We start from the raw sequence: 17,251 nt of genomic DNA on the forward strand, positions 1-17,251 counted from the left end.
CACACCCTCTCCACCGCTGGGCTCTGCTGCTTTCGGTACGTGCAGCTCAGCTTTTTCTTACCCTGAACCAGACTTCCGTTTCAGCAAAAAGGTGGGTTGCAGTGGGTCCGGGATGCCATTTGGAGACAAAGCCTGCGGCCCTGTCAAAGATGACTTCCTGCCGCACACCATGTGGTCAGAAGCCTACGAAAAGAAGCGCACCTCGGAATACAGAATCTCACTTCCTCAAGAGCCTTGCACAAGAGATTTTCCTCCCGCCGAGGAAAGCAACTCAAAGGGAACCTTGCGAAAATCAAATTAGGAGCCAGATTGCGGGATGCTAGACAAACTGTTTGTCAGAAAAGCAAATTCATTTTGAGAAGCCCTGACCTGCGGGAAGGAAAAGCATTCAAGGGCAGAAGAAGGACTGTTCCCTGACCGGGAATCGAACCCGGGCCGCGGCGGTGAGAGCGCCGAATCCTAACCACTAGACCACCAGGGAACCCACAGCCATACAGCAAAAGTTCCTACACTGCTCTCCTAGTGACAAAGCTCATGGGGGCTGAAAGCATATTTTATTCTACAGCGAATATGAATCAGAACTTGAAAAAACACTTATGATTCCACCAGACTGTTTGTCACTTCCAAGCACAGGCCATCCCCTCCCCCGTGCTACTGAACCGACGAATTCCTGTACAATCGGGATCCCCGGGAAATCACAAGAGGGACACCTAGTGGCCGCTGATAGCTCAAAGACAGCTGGTACACCTTCTCACACCTACCTCGTTATTCAGCTTGCTGGAAGAATACATTGCGAATGACCGATTTAAGAGTGCAAGGGAGAAGAGTGCTCCAAAGTAGATGTATACATCGCAGCCGGGTTTTCCAGCAATTTACCTTTCTGATGAGCTGGTACTGCACTTTACGCCCACATAGAGCACCTGACTGGGTGGGGGACTGCGTGCGCATGAAGGTGGCTGAGGGCAATGGGAGCAAAGCAACCTGGGACACAGGGGACCCAGCCCCTTTCCTCTGCTTTCGTCTATAGGTCGGGGTGCCTTTTTAAGGACCTTGGATTAAAAAAAGCTGAGCTGCGTGGACAAATTACGCACGTCTACGTCTTAGAGGGATCTTCCCTGACCGGGAATCGAACCCGGGCCGCGGGGGTGAAAGCGCCGAATCCTAGCCACTAGACCACCAGAGAGGAGATGCTTTTGTGAGCCTGCCTTGCTCACTTCCTTATTGTGACTAAGCTAACTCCACTGTATAGATTGCCCATAAAGTACGAGTGGGGAAAAGTTAGGTGTCACACAGTGTGTTTGTCATAAGCAATTACCTTTATCCTCCTGCAAAAGCCTTTTTACTCTGCAATCACCTCTTGCTGGACAGCCTGCGCTGGAGCAGCCAGCATGAAAAGGGAGCTGAGTAAGGCAGGGCCTAGGGTCTCACCAGGGTGGCCGAGTTGTTAAGGCGTTGGACTTAAGATCCAATGGACAGTTGTCCGCATGGGTTCGAGCCCCATCCCTGGTATGGGTTTTCAGCGGGTGTGTAGGAACTTGCAAATGCTTTTGTAAAGCATTTTCCTCTGCCCTCCTCACCCTCCCAGTGCCCTTCCTTAACAGTCCCAATTCACGTCTCAGCTGTGGGGTCTGCTGCTACTCTGCACTTAGCATGGATGCTTCCCAAAGCAATGCAGTGCCACCTACGCAGAGCCCCTGCTTAGAGAAATACACCTCCTATGTCTTTTCCCACTGAAGGGAGCAGGAGGAAGTACTTGCTTCCTGGGGAACATGGGCCTGCCACTGGAATTTGTTAACCCGCCTCTTGCGGATTTCTCCCCTTTCTTTGATTTACACCTGCAGGCTCTCCCTTGCCATCGGAGCAGGATCTGCTGATGCAGGCCCGGCTGGATCAAATGTGCAAAGGCTTGTCCCCAGGCCTCGGGAAAAAATTGAGCAGAGATTCCCGCCTCCGCCTCCTCTTGCCTTCCGAACGGGCTTCCAAACGGGCAATGCCCTGACGGGTCCCCCACACCCCATCCTGCCCATGCCCACACCCCTGTATATGAGGGTGACCCATGTCCCTCACCCTCCATGCTCGAACGGAAGACACGTGTGTCCTGAGGGGAGCGCCAGACAGGCATTTCTCCGGCCAGGCAGACCCCTGCAGCACCCGTTAGGCTCCAAAGCCTGTACATTCCCAAGATGCCACTGGCCACTATGCAAATCAGACAGCCCTGGCCACACCCTCTCCGCCGCTGGGCTCTGCTGCTTTCGGTACGTGCAGCTCAGCTTTTTCTTACCCTGAACCAGACTTCCGTTTCAGCAAAAAGCTGGGTTGCAGTGGGTCCGGGATGCCATTTGGAGACAAAGCCTGCGGCCCTGTCAAAGATGACTTCCTGCCGCACACCATGTGGTCAGAATCCTACGAAAAGAAGCGCACCTCGGAATACAGAATCTCACTTCCTCAAGAGCCTTGCACAAGAGATTTTCCTCCCGCCGAGGAAAGCAACTCAAAGGGAACCTTGCGAAAATCAGATTAGGAGCCAGATTGCGGGATGCTAGGCAAACTGTTTGTCAGAAAAGCAAATTCATTTTGAGAAGCCCTGACCTGCGGGAAGGAAAAGCATTCAAGGGCAGAAGAAGGACTGTTCCCTGACCGGGAATCGAACCCGGGCCGCGGCGGTGAGAGCGCCGAATCCTAACCACTAGACCACCAGGGAACCCACAGCCATACAGCAAAAGTTCCTACACTGCTCTCCTAGTGACAAAGCTCATGGGGGCTGAAAGCATATTTTATTCTACAGCGAATATGAATCAGAACTTGAAAAAACACTCATGATTCCACCAGACTGTTTGTCACTTCCAAGCACAGGCCATCCCCTCCCCCGTGCTACTGAACCGACGAATTCCTGTACAATCGGGATCCCCGGGAAATCACAAGAGGGACACCTAGTGGCCGCTGATAGCTCAAAGACAGCTGGTACACCTTCTCACACCTACCTCGTTATTCAGCTTGCTGGAAAAATACATTGCGAATGACCGATTCAAGAGTGCAAGGGAGAAGAGTGCTCCAAAGTAGATGTATACATCGCAGCCGGGTTTTCCAGCAATTTACCTTTCTGATGAGCTGGTACTGCACTTTACGCCCACATAGAGCACCTGACTGGGTGGGGGACTGCGTGCGCATGAAGGTGGCTGAGGGCAATGGGAGCAAAGCAACCTGGGACACAGGGGACCCAGCCCCTTTCCTCTGCTTTCGTCTATAGGTCGGGGTGCCTTTTTAAGGACCTTCGATTAAAAAAAGCTGAGCTGCGTGGACAAATTACGCACGTCTACGTCTTAGAGGGATCTTCCCTGACCGGGAATCGAACCCGGGCCGCGGCGGTGAAAGCGCCGAATCCTAGCCACTAGACCACCAGGGAGGAGATGCTCTTGTGATCCTGCCTTGCTCACTTCCTTATTGTGACTAAGCTAACTCCACTGTATAGATTGCCCATAAAGTACGAGTGGGGAAAAGTTAGGTGTCACACAGTGTGTTTGTCATAAGCAATTACCTTTATCCTCCTGCAAAAGCCTTTTTACTCTGCAATCACCTCTTGCTGGACAGCCTGCGCTGGAGCAGCCAGCATGAAAAGGAAGCTGAGTAAGGCAGGGCCTAGGGTCTCACCAGGGTGGCCGAGTGGTTAAGGCGTTGGACTTAAGATCCAATGGACAGTTGTCCGCATGGGTTCGAGCCCCATCCCTGGTATGGGTTTTCAGCGGGTGTGTAGGAACTTGCAGATGCTTTTGTAAAGCATTTTCCTCTGCCCTCCTCACCCTCCCAGTGCCCTTCCTTAACAGTCCCAATTCACGTCTCAGCTGTGGGGTCTGCTGCTACTCTGCACTTAGCATGGATGCTTCCCAAAGCAATGCAGTGCCACCTACGCAGAGCCCCTGCTTAGAGAAATACACCTCCTATGTCTTTTCCCACTGAAGGGAGCAGGAGGAAGTACTTGCTTCCTGGGGAACATGGGCCTGCCACTGGAATTTGTTAACCCGCCTCTTGCGGATTTCTCCCCTTTCTTTGATTTACACCTGCAGGCTCTCCCTTGCCATCGGAGCAGGATCTGCTGATGCAGGCCCGGCAGGATCAAATGTGCAAAGGCTTGTCCCCAGGCCTCGGGAAAAAATTGAGCAGAGATTCCCGCCTCCGCCTCCTCTTGCCTTCCGAACGGGCTTCCAAACGGGCAATGCCCTGACGGGTCCCCCACGCCCCATCCTGCCCATGCCCACACCCCTGTATATGAGGGTGACCCATGTCCCTCACCCTCCATGCTCGAACGGAAGACACGTGTGTCCTGAGGGGAGCGCCAGACAGGTATTTCTCCGGCCAGGCAGACCCCTGCAGCACCCGTTAGGCTCCAAAGCCTGTACATTCCCAAGATGCCACTGGTCACTATGCAAATCAGACAGCCCTGGCCACACCCTCTCCGCCGCTGGGCTCTGCTGCTTTCGGTACGTGCAGCTCAGCTTTTTCTTACCCTGAACCAGACTTCCGTTTCAGCAAAAAGGTGGGTTGCAGTGGGTCCGGGATGCCATTTGGAGACAAAGCCTGCGGCCCTGTCAAAGATGACTTCCTGCCGCACACCATGTGGTCAGAAGCCTACGAAAAGAAGCGCACCTCGGAATACAGAATCTCACTTCCTCAAGAGCCTTGCACAAGAGATTTTCCTCCCGCCGAGGAAAGCAACTCAAAGGGAACCTTGCGAAAATCAAATTAGGAGCCAGATTGCGGGATGCTAGGCAAACTGTTTGTCAGAAAAGCAAATTCATTTTGAGAAGCCCTGACCTGCGGGAAGGAAAAGCATTCAAGGGCAGAAGAAGGACTGTTCCCTGACCGGGAATCGAACCCGGGCCGCGGCGGTGAGAGCGCCGAATCCTAACCACTAGACCACCAGGGAACCCACAGCCATACAGCAAACGTTCCTACACTGCTCTCCTAGTGACAAAGCTCATGGGGGCTGAAAGCATATTTTATTCTACAGCGAATATGAATCAGAACTTGAAAAAACACTCATGATTCCACCAGACTGTTTGTCACTTCCAAGCACAGGCCATCCCCTCCCCCGTGCTACTGAACCGACGAATTCCTGTACAATCGGGATCCCCGGGAAATCACAAGAGGGACACCTAGTGGCCGCTGATAGCTCAAAGACAGCTGGTACACCTTCTCACACCTACCTCGTTATTCAGCTTGCTGGAAGAATACATTGCGAATGACCGATTCAAGAGTGCAAGGGAGAAGAGTGCTCCAAAGTAGATGTATACATCGCAGCCGGGTTTTCCAGCAATTTACCTTTCTGATGAGCTGGTACTGCACTTTACGCCCACATAGAGCACCTGACTGGGTGGGGGACTGCGTGCGCATGAAGGTGGCTGAGGGCAATGGGAGCAAAGCAACCTGGGACACAGGGGACCCAGCCCCTTTCCTCTGCTTTCGTCTATAGGTCGGGGTGCCTTTTTAAGGACCTTCGATTAAAAAAAGCTGAGCTGCATGGACAAATTACGCACGTCTACGTCTTAGAGGGATCTTCCCTGACCGGGAATCGAACCCGGGCCGCGGCGGTGAAAGCGCCGAATCCTAGCCACTAGACCACCAGGGAGGAGATGCTCTTGTGATCCTGCCTTGCTCACTTCCTTATTGTGACTAAGCTAACTCCACTGTATAGATTGCCCATAAAGTACGAGTGGGGAAAAGTTAGGTGTCACACAGTGTGTTTGTCATAAGCAATTACCTTTATCCTCCTGCAAAAGCCTTTTTACTCTGCAATCACCTCTTGCTGGACAGCCTGCGCTGGAGCAGCCAGCATGAAAAGGAAGCTGAGTAAGGCAGGGCCTAGGGTCTCACCAGGGTGGCCGAGTGGTTAAGGCGTTGGACTTAAGATCCAATGGACAGTTGTCCGCATGGGTTCGAGCCCCATCCCTGGTATGGGTTTTCAGCGGGTGTGTAGGAACTTGCAGATGCTTTTTTAAAGCATTTTCCTCTGCCCTCCTCACCCTCCCAGTGCCCTTCCTTAACAGTCCCAATTCACGTCTCAGCTGTGGGGTCTGCTGCTACTCTGCACTTAGCATGGATGCTTCCCAAAGCAATGCAGTGCCACCTACGCAGAGCCCCTGCTTAGAGAAATACACCTCCTATGTCTTTTCCCACTGAAGGGAGCAGGAGGAAGTACTTGCTTCCTGGGGAACATGGGCCTGCCACTGGAATTTGTTAACCCGCCTCTTGCGGATTTCTCCCCTTTCTTTGATTTACACCTGCAGGCTCTCCCTTGCCATCGGAGCAGGATCTGCTGATGCAGGCCCGGCTGGATCAAATGTGCAAAGGCTTGTCCCCAGGCCTCGGGAAAAAATTGAGCAGAGATTCCCGCCTCCGCCTCCTCTTGCCTTCCGAACGGGCTTCCAAACGGGCAATGCCCTGACGGGTCCCCCACACCCCATCCTGCCCATGCCCACACCCCTGTATATGAGGGTGACCCATGTCCCTCACCCTCCATGCTCGAACGGAAGACACGTGTGTCCTGAGGGGAGCGCCAGACAGGCATTTCTCCGGCCAGGCAGACCCCTGCAGCACCCGTTAGGCTCCAAAGCCTGTACATTCCCAAGATGCCACTGGCCACTATGCAAATCAGACAGCCCTGGCCACACCCTCTCCGCCGCTGGGCTCTGCTGCTTTCGGTACGTGCAGCTCAGCTTTTTCTTACCCTGAACCAGACTTCCGTTTCAGCAAAAAGCTGGGTTGCAGTGGGTCCGGGATGCCATTTGGAGACAAAGCCTGCGGCCCTGTCAAAGATGACTTCCTGCCGCACACCATGTGGTCAGAATCCTACGAAAAGAAGCGCACCTCGGAATACAGAATCTCACTTCCTCAAGAGCCTTGCACAAGAGATTTTCCTCCCGCCGAGGAAAGCAACTCAAAGGGAACCTTGCGAAAATCAGATTAGGAGCCAGATTGCGGGATGCTAGGCAAACTGTTTGTCAGAAAAGCAAATTCATTTTGAGAAGCCCTGACCTGCGGGAAGGAAAAGCATTCAAGGGCAGAAGAAGGACTGTTCCCTGACCGGGAATCGAACCCGGGCCGCGGCGGTGAGAGCGCCGAATCCTAACCACTAGACCACCAGGGAACCCACAGCCATACAGCAAAAGTTCCTACACTGCTCTCCTAGTGACAAAGCTCATGGGGGCTGAAAGCATATTTTATTCTACAGCGAATATGAATCAGAACTTGAAAAAACACTCATGATTCCACCAGACTGTTTGTCACTTCCAAGCACAGGCCATCCCCTCCCCCGTGCTACTGAACCGACGAATTCCTGTACAATCGGGATCCCCGGGAAATCACAAGAGGGACACCTAGTGGCCGCTGATAGCTCAAAGACAGCTGGTACACCTTCTCACACCTACCTCGTTATTCAGCTTGCTGGAAAAATACATTGCGAATGACCGATTCAAGAGTGCAAGGGAGAAGAGTGCTCCAAAGTAGATGTATACATCGCAGCCGGGTTTTCCAGCAATTTACCTTTCTGATGAGCTGGTACTGCACTTTACGCCCACATAGAGCACCTGACTGGGTGGGGGACTGCGTGCGCATGAAGGTGGCTGAGGGCAATGGGAGCAAAGCAACCTGGGACACAGGGGACCCAGCCCCTTTCCTCTGCTTTCGTCTATAGGTCGGGGTGCCTTTTTAAGGACCTTCGATTAAAAAAAGCTGAGCTGCGTGGACAAATTACGCACGTCTACGTCTTAGAGGGATCTTCCCTGACCGGGAATCGAACCCGGGCCGCGGCGGTGAAAGCGCCGAATCCTAGCCACTAGACCACCAGGGAGGAGATGCTCTTGTGATCCTGCCTTGCTCACTTCCTTATTGTGACTAAGCTAACTCCACTGTATAGATTGCCCATAAAGTACGAGTGGGGAAAAGTTAGGTGTCACACAGTGTGTTTGTCATAAGCAATTACCTTTATCCTCCTGCAAAAGCCTTTTTACTCTGCAATCACCTCTTGCTGGACAGCCTGCGCTGGAGCAGCCAGCATGAAAAGGAAGCTGAGTAAGGCAGGGCCTAGGGTCTCACCAGGGTGGCCGAGTGGTTAAGGCGTTGGACTTAAGATCCAATGGACAGTTGTCCGCATGGGTTCGAGCCCCATCCCTGGTATGGGTTTTCAGCGGGTGTGTAGGAACTTGCAGATGCTTTTGTAAAGCATTTTCCTCTGCCCTCCTCACCCTCCCAGTGCCCTTCCTTAACAGTCCCAATTCACGTCTCAGCTGTGGGGTCTGCTGCTACTCTGCACTTAGCATGGATGCTTCCCAAAGCAATGCAGTGCCACCTACGCAGAGCCCCTGCTTAGAGAAATACACCTCCTATGTCTTTTCCCACTGAAGGGAGCAGGAGGAAGTACTTGCTTCCTGGGGAACATGGGCCTGCCACTGGAATTTGTTAACCCGCCTCTTGCGGATTTCTCCCCTTTCTTTGATTTACACCTGCAGGCTCTCCCTTGCCATCGGAGCAGGATCTGCTGATGCAGGCCCGGCAGGATCAAATGTGCAAAGGCTTGTCCCCAGGCCTCGGGAAAAAATTGAGCAGAGATTCCCGCCTCCGCCTCCTCTTGCCTTCCGAACGGGCTTCCAAACGGGCAATGCCCTGACGGGTCCCCCACGCCCCATCCTGCCCATGCCCACACCCCTGTATATGAGGGTGACCCATGTCCCTCACCCTCCATGCTCGAACGGAAGACACGTGTGTCCTGAGGGGAGCGCCAGACAGGTATTTCTCCAGCCAGGCAGACCCCTGCAGCACCCGTTAGGCTCCAAAGCCTGTACATTCCCAAGATGCCACTGGTCACTATGCAAATCAGACAGCCCTGGCCACACCCTCTCCGCCGCTGGGCTCTGCTGCTTTCGGTACGTGCAGCTCAGCTTTTTCTTACCCTGAACCAGACTTCCGTTTCAGCAAAAAGGTGGGTTGCAGTGGGTCCGGGATGCCATTTGGAGACAAAGCCTGCGGCCCTGTCAAAGATGACTTCCTGCCGCACACCATGTGGTCAGAAGCCTACGAAAAGAAGCGCACCTCGGAATACAGAATCTCACTTCCTCAAGAGCCTTGCACAAGAGATTTTCCTCCCGCCGAGGAAAGCAACTCAAAGGGAACCTTGCGAAAATCAAATTAGGAGCCAGATTGCGGGATGCTAGGCAAACTGTTTGTCAGAAAAGCAAATTCATTTTGAGAAGCCCTGACCTGCGGGAAGGAAAAGCATTCAAGGGCAGAAGAAGGACTGTTCCCTGACCGGGAATCGAACCCGGGCCGCGGCGGTGAGAGCGCCGAATCCTAACCACTAGACCACCAGGGAACCCACAGCCATACAGCAAACGTTCCTACACTGCTCTCCTAGTGACAAAGCTCATGGGGGCTGAAAGCATATTTTATTCTACAGCGAATATGAATCAGAACTTGAAAAAACACTCATGATTCCACCAGACTGTTTGTCACTTCCAAGCACAGGCCATCCCCTCCCCCGTGCTACTGAACCGACGAATTCCTGTACAATCGGGATCCCCGGGAAATCACAAGAGGGACACCTAGTGGCCGCTGATAGCTCAAAGACAGCTGGTACACCTTCTCACACCTACCTCGTTATTCAGCTTGCTGGAAGAATACATTGCGAATGACCGATTCAAGAGTGCAAGGGAGAAGAGTGCTCCAAAGTAGATGTATACATCGCAGCCGGGTTTTCCAGCAATTTACCTTTCTGATGAGCTGGTACTGCACTTTACGCCCACATAGAGCACCTGACTGGGTGGGGGACTGCGTGCGCATGAAGGTGGCTGAGGGCAATGGGAGCAAAGCAACCTGGGACACAGGGGACCCAGCCCCTTTCCTCTGCTTTCGTCTATAGGTCGGGGTGCCTTTTTAAGGACCTTCGATTAAAAAAAGCTGAGCTGCATGGACAAATTACGCACGTCTACGTCTTAGAGGGATCTTCCCTGACCGGGAATCGAACCCGGGCCGCGGCGGTGAAAGCGCCGAATCCTAGCCACTAGACCACCAGGGAGGAGATGCTCTTGTGATCCTGCCTTGCTCACTTCCTTATTGTGACTAAGCTAACTCCACTGTATAGATTGCCCATAAAGTACGAGTGGGGAAAAGTTAGGTGTCACACAGTGTGTTTGTCATAAGCAATTACCTTTATCCTCCTGCAAAAGCCTTTTTACTCTGCAATCACCTCTTGCTGGACAGCCTGCGCTGGAGCAGCCAGCATGAAAAGGAAGCTGAGTAAGGCAGGGCCTAGGGTCTCACCAGGGTGGCCGAGTGGTTAAGGCGTTGGACTTAAGATCCAATGGACAGTTGTCCGCATGGGTTCGAGCCCCATCCCTGGTATGGGTTTTCAGCGGGTGTGTAGGAACTTGCAGATGCTTTTTTAAAGCATTTTCCTCTGCCCTCCTCACCCTCCCAGTGCCCTTCCTTAACAGTCCCAATTCACGTCTCAGCTGTGGGGTCTGCTGCTACTCTGCACTTAGCATGGATGCTTCCCAAAGCAATGCAGTGCCACCTACGCAGAGCCCCTGCTTAGAGAAATACACCTCCTATGTCTTTTCCCACTGAAGGGAGCAGGAGGAAGTACTTGCTTCCTGGGGAACATGGGCCTGCCACTGGAATTTGTTAACCCGCCTCTTGCGGATTTCTCCCCTTTCTTTGATTTACACCTGCAGGCTCTCCCTTGCCATCGGAGCAGGATCTGCTGATGCAGGCCCGGCAGGATCAAATGTGCAAAGGCTTGTCCCCAGGCCTCGGGAAAAAATTGAGCAGAGATTCCCGCCTCCGCCTCCTCTTGCCTTCCGAACGGGCTTCCAAACGGGCAATGCCCTGACGGGTCCCCCACGCCCCATCCTGCCCATGCCCACACCCCTGTATATGAGGGTGACCCATGTCCCTCACCCTCCATGCTCGAACGGAAGACACGTGTGTCCTGAGGGGAGCGCCAGACAGGTATTTCTCCGGCCAGGCAGACCCCTGCAGCACCCGTTAGGCTCCAAAGCCTGTACATTCCCAAGATGCCACTGGTCACTATGCAAATCAGACAGCCCTGGCCACACCCTCTCCGCCGCTGGGCTCTGCTGCTTTCGGTACGTGCAGCTCAGCTTTTTCTTACCCTGAACCAGACTTCCGTTTCAGCAAAAAGGTGGGTTGCAGTGGGTCCGGGATGCCATTTGGAGACAAAGCCTGCGGCCCTGTCAAAGATGACTTCCTGCCGCACACCATGTGGTCAGAAGCCTACGAAAAGAAGCGCACCTCGGAATACAGAATCTCACTTCCTCAAGAGCCTTGCACAAGAGATTTTCCTCCCGCCGAGGAAAGCAACTCAAAGGGAACCTTGCGAAAATCAAATTAGGAGCCAGATTGCGGGATGCTAGGCAAACTGTTTGTCAGAAAAGCAAATTCATTTTGAGAAGCCCTGACCTGCGGGAAGGAAAAGCATTCAAGGGCAGAAGAAGGACTGTTCCCTGACCGGGAATCGAACCCGGGCCGCGGCGGTGAGAGCGCCGAATCCTAACCACTAGACCACCAGGGAACCCACAGCCATACAGCAAACGTTCCTACACTGCTCTCCTAGTGACAAAGCTCATGGGGGCTGAAAGCATATTTTATTCTACAGCGAATATGAATCAGAACTTGAAAAAACACTCATGATTCCACCAGACTGTTTGTCACTTCCAAGCACAGGCCATCCCCTCCCCCGTGCTACTGAACCGACGAATTCCTGTACAATCGGGATCCCCGGGAAATCACAAGAGGGACACCTAGTGGCCGCTGATAGCTCAAAGACAGCTGGTACACCTTCTCACACCTACCTCGTTATTCAGCTTGCTGGAAGAATACATTGCGAATGACCGATTCAAGAGTGCAAGGGAGAAGAGTGCTCCAAAGTAGATGTATACATCGCAGCCGGGTTTTCCAGCAATTTACCTTTCTGATGAGCTGGTACTGCACTTTACGCCCACATAGAGCACCTGACTGGGTGGGGGACTGCGTGCGCATGAAGGTGGCTGAGGGCAATGGGAGCAAAGCAACCTGGGACACAGGGGACCCAGCCCCTTTCCTCTGCTTTCGTCTATAGGTCGGGGTGCCTTTTTAAGGACCTTCGATTAAAAAAAGCTGAGCTGCATGGACAAATTACGCACGTCTACGTCTTAGAGGGATCTTCCCTGACCGGGAATCGAACCCGGGCCGCGGCGGTGAAAGCGCCGAATCCTAGCCACTAGACCACCAGGGAGGAGATGCTCTTGTGATCCTGCCTTGCTCACTTCCTTATTGTGACTAAGCTAACTCCACTGTATAGATTGCCCATAAAGTACGAGTGGGGAAAAGTTAGGTGTCACACAGTGTGTTTGTCATAAGCAATTACCTTTATCCTCCTGCAAAAGCCTTTTTACTCTGCAATCACCTCTTGCTGGACAGCCTGCGCTGGAGCAGCCAGCATGAAAAGGAAGCTGAGTAAGGCAGGGCCTAGGGTCTCACCAGGGTGGCCGAGTGGTTAAGGCGTTGGACTTAAGATCCAATGGACAGTTGTCCGCATGGGTTCGAGCCCCATCCCTGGTATGGGTTTTCAGCGGGTGTGTAGGAACTTGCAGATGCTTTTTTAAAGCATTTTCCTCTGCCCTCCTCACCCTCCCAGTGCCCTTCCTTAACAGTCCCAATTCACGTCTCAGCTGTGGGGTCTGCTGCTACTCTGCACTTAGCATGGATGCTTCCCAAAGCAATGCAGTGCCACCTACGCAGAGCCCCTGCTTAGAGAAATACACCTCCTATGTCTTTTCCCACTGAAGGGAGCAGGAGGAAGTACTTGCTTCCTGGGGAACATGGGCCTGCCACTGGAATTTGTTAACCCGCCTCTTGCGGATTTCTCCCCTTTCTTTGATTTACACCTGCAGGCTCTCCCTTGCCATCGGAGCAGGATCTGCTGATGCAGGCCCGGCAGGATCAAATGTGCAAAGGCTTGTCCCCAGGCCTCGGGAAAAAATTGAGCAGAGATTCCCGCCTCCGCCTCCTCTTGCCTTCCGAACGGGCTTCCAAACGGGCAATGCCCTGACGGGTCCCCCACGCCCCATCCTGCCCATGCCCACACCCCTGTATATGAGGGTGACCCATGTCCCTCACCCTCCATGCTCGAACGGAAGACACGTGTGTCCTGAGGGGAGCGCCAGACAGGTATTTCTCCGGCCAGGCAGACCCCTGCAGCACCCGTTAGGCTCCAAAGCCTGTACATTCCCAAGATGCCACTGGTCACTATGCAAATCAGACAGCCCTGGCCACACCCTCTCCGCCGCTGGGCTCTGCTGCTTTCGGTACGTGCAGCTCAGCTTTTTCTTACCCTGAACCAGACTTCCGTTTCAGCAAAAAGGTGGGTTGCAGTGGGTCCGGGATGCCATTTGGAGACAAAGCCTGCGGCCCTGTCAAAGATGACTTCCTGCCGCACACCATGTGGTCAGAAGCCTACGAAAAGAAGCGCACCTCGGAATACAGAATCTCACTTCCTCAAGAGCCTTGCACAAGAGATTTTCCTCCCGCCGAGGAAAGCAACTCAAAGGGAACCTTGCGAAAATCAAATTAGGAGCCAGATTGCGGGATGCTAGGCAAACTGTTTGTCAGAAAAGCAAATTCATTTTGAGAAGCCCTGACCTGCGGGAAGGAAAAGCATTCAAGGGCAGAAGAAGGACTGTTCCCTGACCGGGAATCGAACCCGGGCCGCGGCGGTGAGAGCGCCGAATCCTAACCACTAGACCACCAGGGAACCCACAGCCATACAGCAAACGTTCCTACACTGCTCTCCTAGTGACAAAGCTCATGGGGGCTGAAAGCATATTTTATTCTACAGCGAATATGAATCAGAACTTGAAAAAACACTCATGATTCCACCAGACTGTTTGTCACTTCCAAGCACAGGCCATCCCCTCCCCCGTGCTACTGAACCGACGAATTCCTGTACAATCGGGATCCCCGGGAAATCACAAGAGGGACACCTAGTGGCCGCTGATAGCTCAAAGACAGCTGGTACACCTTCTCACACCTACCTCGTTATTCAGCTTGCTGGAAGAATACATTGCGAATGACCGATTCAAGAGTGCAAGGGAGAAGAGTGCTCCAAAGTAGATGTATACATCGCAGCCGGGTTTTCCAGCAATTTACCTTTCTGATGAGCTGGTACTGCACTTTACGCCCACATAGAGCACCTGACTGGGTGGGGGACTGCGTGCGCATGAAGGTGGCTGAGGGCAATGGGAGCAAAGCAACCTGGGACACAGGGGACCCAGCCCCTTTCCTCTGCTTTCGTCTATAGGTCGGGGTGCCTTTTTAAGGACCTTCGATTAAAAAAAGCTGAGCTGCGTGGACAAATTACGCACGTCTACGTCTTAGAGGGATCTTCCCTGACCGGGAATCGAACCCGGGCCGCGGCGGTGAAAGCGCCGAATCCTAGCCACTAGACCACCAGGGAGGAGATGCTCTTGTGAGCCTGCCTTGCTCACTTCCTTATTGTGACTAAGCTAACTCCACTGTATAGATTGCCCATAAAGTACGAGTGGGGAAAAGTTAGGTGTCACACAGTGTGTTTGTCATAAGCAATTACCTTTATCCTCCTGCAAAAGCCTTTTTACTCTGCAATCACCTCTTGCTGGACAGCCTGCGCTGGAGCAGCCAGCATGAAAAGGGAGCTGAGTAAGGCAGGGCCTAGGGTCTCACCAGGGTGGCCGAGTTGTTAAGGCGTTGGACTTAAGATCCAATGGACAGTTGTCCGCATGGGTTCGAGCCCCATCCCTGGTATGGGTTTTCAGCGGGTGTGTAGGAACTTGCAAATGCTTTTGTAAAGCATTTTCCTCTGCCCTCCTCACCCTCCCAGTGCCCTTCCTTAACAGTCCCAATTCACGTCTCAGCTGTGGGGTCTGCTGCTACTCTGCACTTAGCATGGATGCTTCCCAAAGCAATGCAGTGCCACCTACGCAGAGCCCCTGCTTAGAGAAATACACCTCCTATGTCTTTTCCCACTGAAGGGAGCAGGAGGAAGTACTTGCTTCCTGGGGAACATGGGCCTGCCACTGGAATTTGTTAACCCGCCTCTTGCGGATTTCTCCCCTTTCTTTGATTTACACCTGCAGGCTCTCCCTTGCCATCGGAGCAGGATCTGCTGATGCAGGCCCGGCTGGATCAAATGTGCAAAGGCTTGTCCCCAGGCCTCGGGAAAAAATTGAGCAGAGATTCCCGCCTCCGCCTCCTCTTGCCTTCCGAACGGGCTTCCAAACGGGCAATGCCCTGACGGGTCCCCCACACCCCATCCTGCCCATGCCCACACCCCTGTATATGAGGGTGACCCATGTCCCTCACCCTCCATGCTCGAACGGAAGACACGTGTGTCCTGAGGGGAGCGCCAGACAGGCATTTCTCCGGCCAGGCAGACCCCTGCAGCACCCGTTAGGCTCCAAAGCCTGTACATTCCCAAGATGCCACTGGTCACTATGCAAATCAGACAGCCCTGGCCACACCCTCTCCGCCGCTGGGCTCTGCTGCTTTCGGTACGTGCAGCTCAGCTTTTTCTTACCCTGAACCAGACTTCCGTTTCAGCAAAAAGGTGGGTTGCAGTGGGTCCGGGATGCCATTTGGAGACAAAGCCTGCGGCCCTGTCAAAGATGACTTCCTGCCGCACACCATGTGGTCAGAAGCCTACGAAAAGAAGCGCACCTCGGAATACAGAATCTCACTTCCTCAAGAGCCTTGCACAAGAGATTTTCCTCCCGCCGAGGAAAGCAACTCAAAGGGAACCTTGCGAAAATCAAATTAGGAGCCAGATTGCGGGATGCTAGGCAAACTGTTTGTCAGAAAAGCAAATTCATTTTGAGAAGCCCTGACCTGCGGGAAGGAAAAGCATTCAAGGGCAGAAGAAGGACTGTTCCCTGACCGGGAATCGAACCCGGGCCGCGGCGGTGAGAGCGCCGAATCCTAACCACTAGACCACCAGGGAACCCACAGCCATACAGCAAAAGTTCCTACACTGCTCTCCTAGTGACAAAGCTCATGGGGGCTGAAAGCATATTTTATTCTACAGCGAATATGAATCAGAACTTGAAAAAACACTCATGATTCCACCAGACTGTTTGTCACTTCTAAGCACAGGCCATCCCCTCCCCCGTGCTACTGAACCGACGAATTCCTGTACAATCGGGATCCCCGGGAAATCACAAGAGGGACACCTAGTGGCCGCTGATAGCTCAAAGACAGCTGGTACACCTTCTCACACCTACCTCGTTATTCAGCTTGCTGGAAGAATACATTGCGAATGACCGATTCAAGAGTGCAAGGGAGAAGAGTGCTCCAAAGTAGATGTATACATCGCAGCCGGGTTTTCCAGCAATTTACCTTTCTGATGAGCTGGTACTGCACTTTACGCCCACATAGAGCACCTGACTGGGTGGGGGACTGCGTGCGCATGAAGGTGGCTGAGGGCAATGGGAGCAAAGCAACCTGGGACACAGGGGACCCAGCCCCTTTCCTCTGCTTTCGTCTATAGGTCGGGGTGCCTTTTTAAGGACCTTCGATTAAAAAAAGCTGAGCTGCGTGGACAAATTACACACGTCTACGTCTTAGAGGGATCTTCCCTGACCGGGAATCGAACCCGGGCCGCGGCGGTGAAAGCGCCGAATCCTAGCCACTAGACCACCAGGGAGGAGATGCTCTTGTGAGCCTGCCTTGCTCACTTCCTTATTGTGACTAAGCTAACTCCACTGTATAGATTGCCCATAAAGTACGAGTGGGGAAAAGTTAGGTGTCACACAGTGTGTTTGTCATAAGCAATTACCTTTATCCTCCTGCAAAAGCCTTTTTACTCTGCAATCACCTCTTGCTGGACAGCCTGCGCTGGAGCAGCCAGCATGAAAAGGGAGCTGAGTAAAGCAGGGCCTAGGGTCTCACCAGGGTGGCCGAGTGGTTAAGGCGTTGGACTTAAGATCCAATGGACAGTTGTCCGCATGGGTTCGAGCCCCATCCCTGGTATGGGTTTTCAGCGGGTGTGTAGGAACTTGCAGATGCTTTTTTAAAGCATTTTCCTCTGCCCTCCTCACCCTCCCAGTGCCCTTCCTTAACAGTCCCAATTCACGTCTCAGCTGTAGGGTCTGCTGCTACTCTGCACTTAGCATGGATGCTTCCCAAAGCAATGCAGTGCCACCTACGCAGAGCCCCTGCTTAGAGAAATACA

The 17,251-nt window shown here is 53.2% G+C and overlaps 15 non-coding genes across 15 annotated transcripts; all 15 read right to left on the reverse strand.

Annotated features, from left to right (window-relative positions):
- Nucleotides 1–409: 409 nt before the first annotated feature.
- TRNAE-CUC (transfer RNA glutamic acid (anticodon CUC)) lies at nucleotides 410–481 on the reverse strand. The gene has a single exon. It is a non-coding gene; the product is annotated as a tRNA-Glu (tRNA).
- A 2,148-nt stretch (nucleotides 482–2,629) lies between these two features.
- TRNAE-CUC (transfer RNA glutamic acid (anticodon CUC)) lies at nucleotides 2,630–2,701 on the reverse strand. The gene has a single exon. It is a non-coding gene; the product is annotated as a tRNA-Glu (tRNA).
- Nucleotides 2,702–3,331: 630 nt separating this feature from the next.
- TRNAE-UUC (transfer RNA glutamic acid (anticodon UUC)) lies at nucleotides 3,332–3,403 on the reverse strand. Its single transcript has one exon. It is a non-coding gene; the product is annotated as a tRNA-Glu (tRNA).
- A 1,446-nt stretch (nucleotides 3,404–4,849) lies between these two features.
- TRNAE-CUC (transfer RNA glutamic acid (anticodon CUC)) lies at nucleotides 4,850–4,921 on the reverse strand. Its single transcript has one exon. It is a non-coding gene; the product is annotated as a tRNA-Glu (tRNA).
- A 630-nt stretch (nucleotides 4,922–5,551) lies between these two features.
- On the reverse strand, nucleotides 5,552–5,623 carry TRNAE-UUC (transfer RNA glutamic acid (anticodon UUC)). The gene has a single exon. It is a non-coding gene; the product is annotated as a tRNA-Glu (tRNA).
- A 1,446-nt stretch (nucleotides 5,624–7,069) lies between these two features.
- Nucleotides 7,070–7,141, reverse strand: TRNAE-CUC (transfer RNA glutamic acid (anticodon CUC)). Its single transcript has one exon. It is a non-coding gene; the product is annotated as a tRNA-Glu (tRNA).
- Nucleotides 7,142–7,771: 630 nt separating this feature from the next.
- TRNAE-UUC (transfer RNA glutamic acid (anticodon UUC)) lies at nucleotides 7,772–7,843 on the reverse strand. The gene has a single exon. It is a non-coding gene; the product is annotated as a tRNA-Glu (tRNA).
- A 1,446-nt stretch (nucleotides 7,844–9,289) lies between these two features.
- Nucleotides 9,290–9,361, reverse strand: TRNAE-CUC (transfer RNA glutamic acid (anticodon CUC)). Its single transcript has one exon. It is a non-coding gene; the product is annotated as a tRNA-Glu (tRNA).
- A 630-nt stretch (nucleotides 9,362–9,991) lies between these two features.
- On the reverse strand, nucleotides 9,992–10,063 carry TRNAE-UUC (transfer RNA glutamic acid (anticodon UUC)). The gene has a single exon. It is a non-coding gene; the product is annotated as a tRNA-Glu (tRNA).
- A 1,446-nt stretch (nucleotides 10,064–11,509) lies between these two features.
- Nucleotides 11,510–11,581, reverse strand: TRNAE-CUC (transfer RNA glutamic acid (anticodon CUC)). The gene has a single exon. It is a non-coding gene; the product is annotated as a tRNA-Glu (tRNA).
- Nucleotides 11,582–12,211: 630 nt separating this feature from the next.
- On the reverse strand, nucleotides 12,212–12,283 carry TRNAE-UUC (transfer RNA glutamic acid (anticodon UUC)). The gene has a single exon. It is a non-coding gene; the product is annotated as a tRNA-Glu (tRNA).
- Nucleotides 12,284–13,729: 1,446 nt separating this feature from the next.
- Nucleotides 13,730–13,801, reverse strand: TRNAE-CUC (transfer RNA glutamic acid (anticodon CUC)). The gene has a single exon. It is a non-coding gene; the product is annotated as a tRNA-Glu (tRNA).
- Nucleotides 13,802–14,431: 630 nt separating this feature from the next.
- On the reverse strand, nucleotides 14,432–14,503 carry TRNAE-UUC (transfer RNA glutamic acid (anticodon UUC)). Its single transcript has one exon. It is a non-coding gene; the product is annotated as a tRNA-Glu (tRNA).
- Nucleotides 14,504–15,949: 1,446 nt separating this feature from the next.
- Nucleotides 15,950–16,021, reverse strand: TRNAE-CUC (transfer RNA glutamic acid (anticodon CUC)). Its single transcript has one exon. It is a non-coding gene; the product is annotated as a tRNA-Glu (tRNA).
- Nucleotides 16,022–16,651: 630 nt separating this feature from the next.
- Nucleotides 16,652–16,723, reverse strand: TRNAE-UUC (transfer RNA glutamic acid (anticodon UUC)). The gene has a single exon. It is a non-coding gene; the product is annotated as a tRNA-Glu (tRNA).
- Between the last annotated feature and the right edge of the window lie 528 nt (nucleotides 16,724–17,251).

This window comes from Triturus cristatus, chromosome 5_2 (genome assembly GCF_964204655.1).
Source record: "Triturus cristatus chromosome 5_2, aTriCri1.1, whole genome shotgun sequence".
Classification (NCBI taxonomy): Eukaryota; Metazoa; Chordata; class Amphibia; order Caudata; family Salamandridae; genus Triturus; species Triturus cristatus.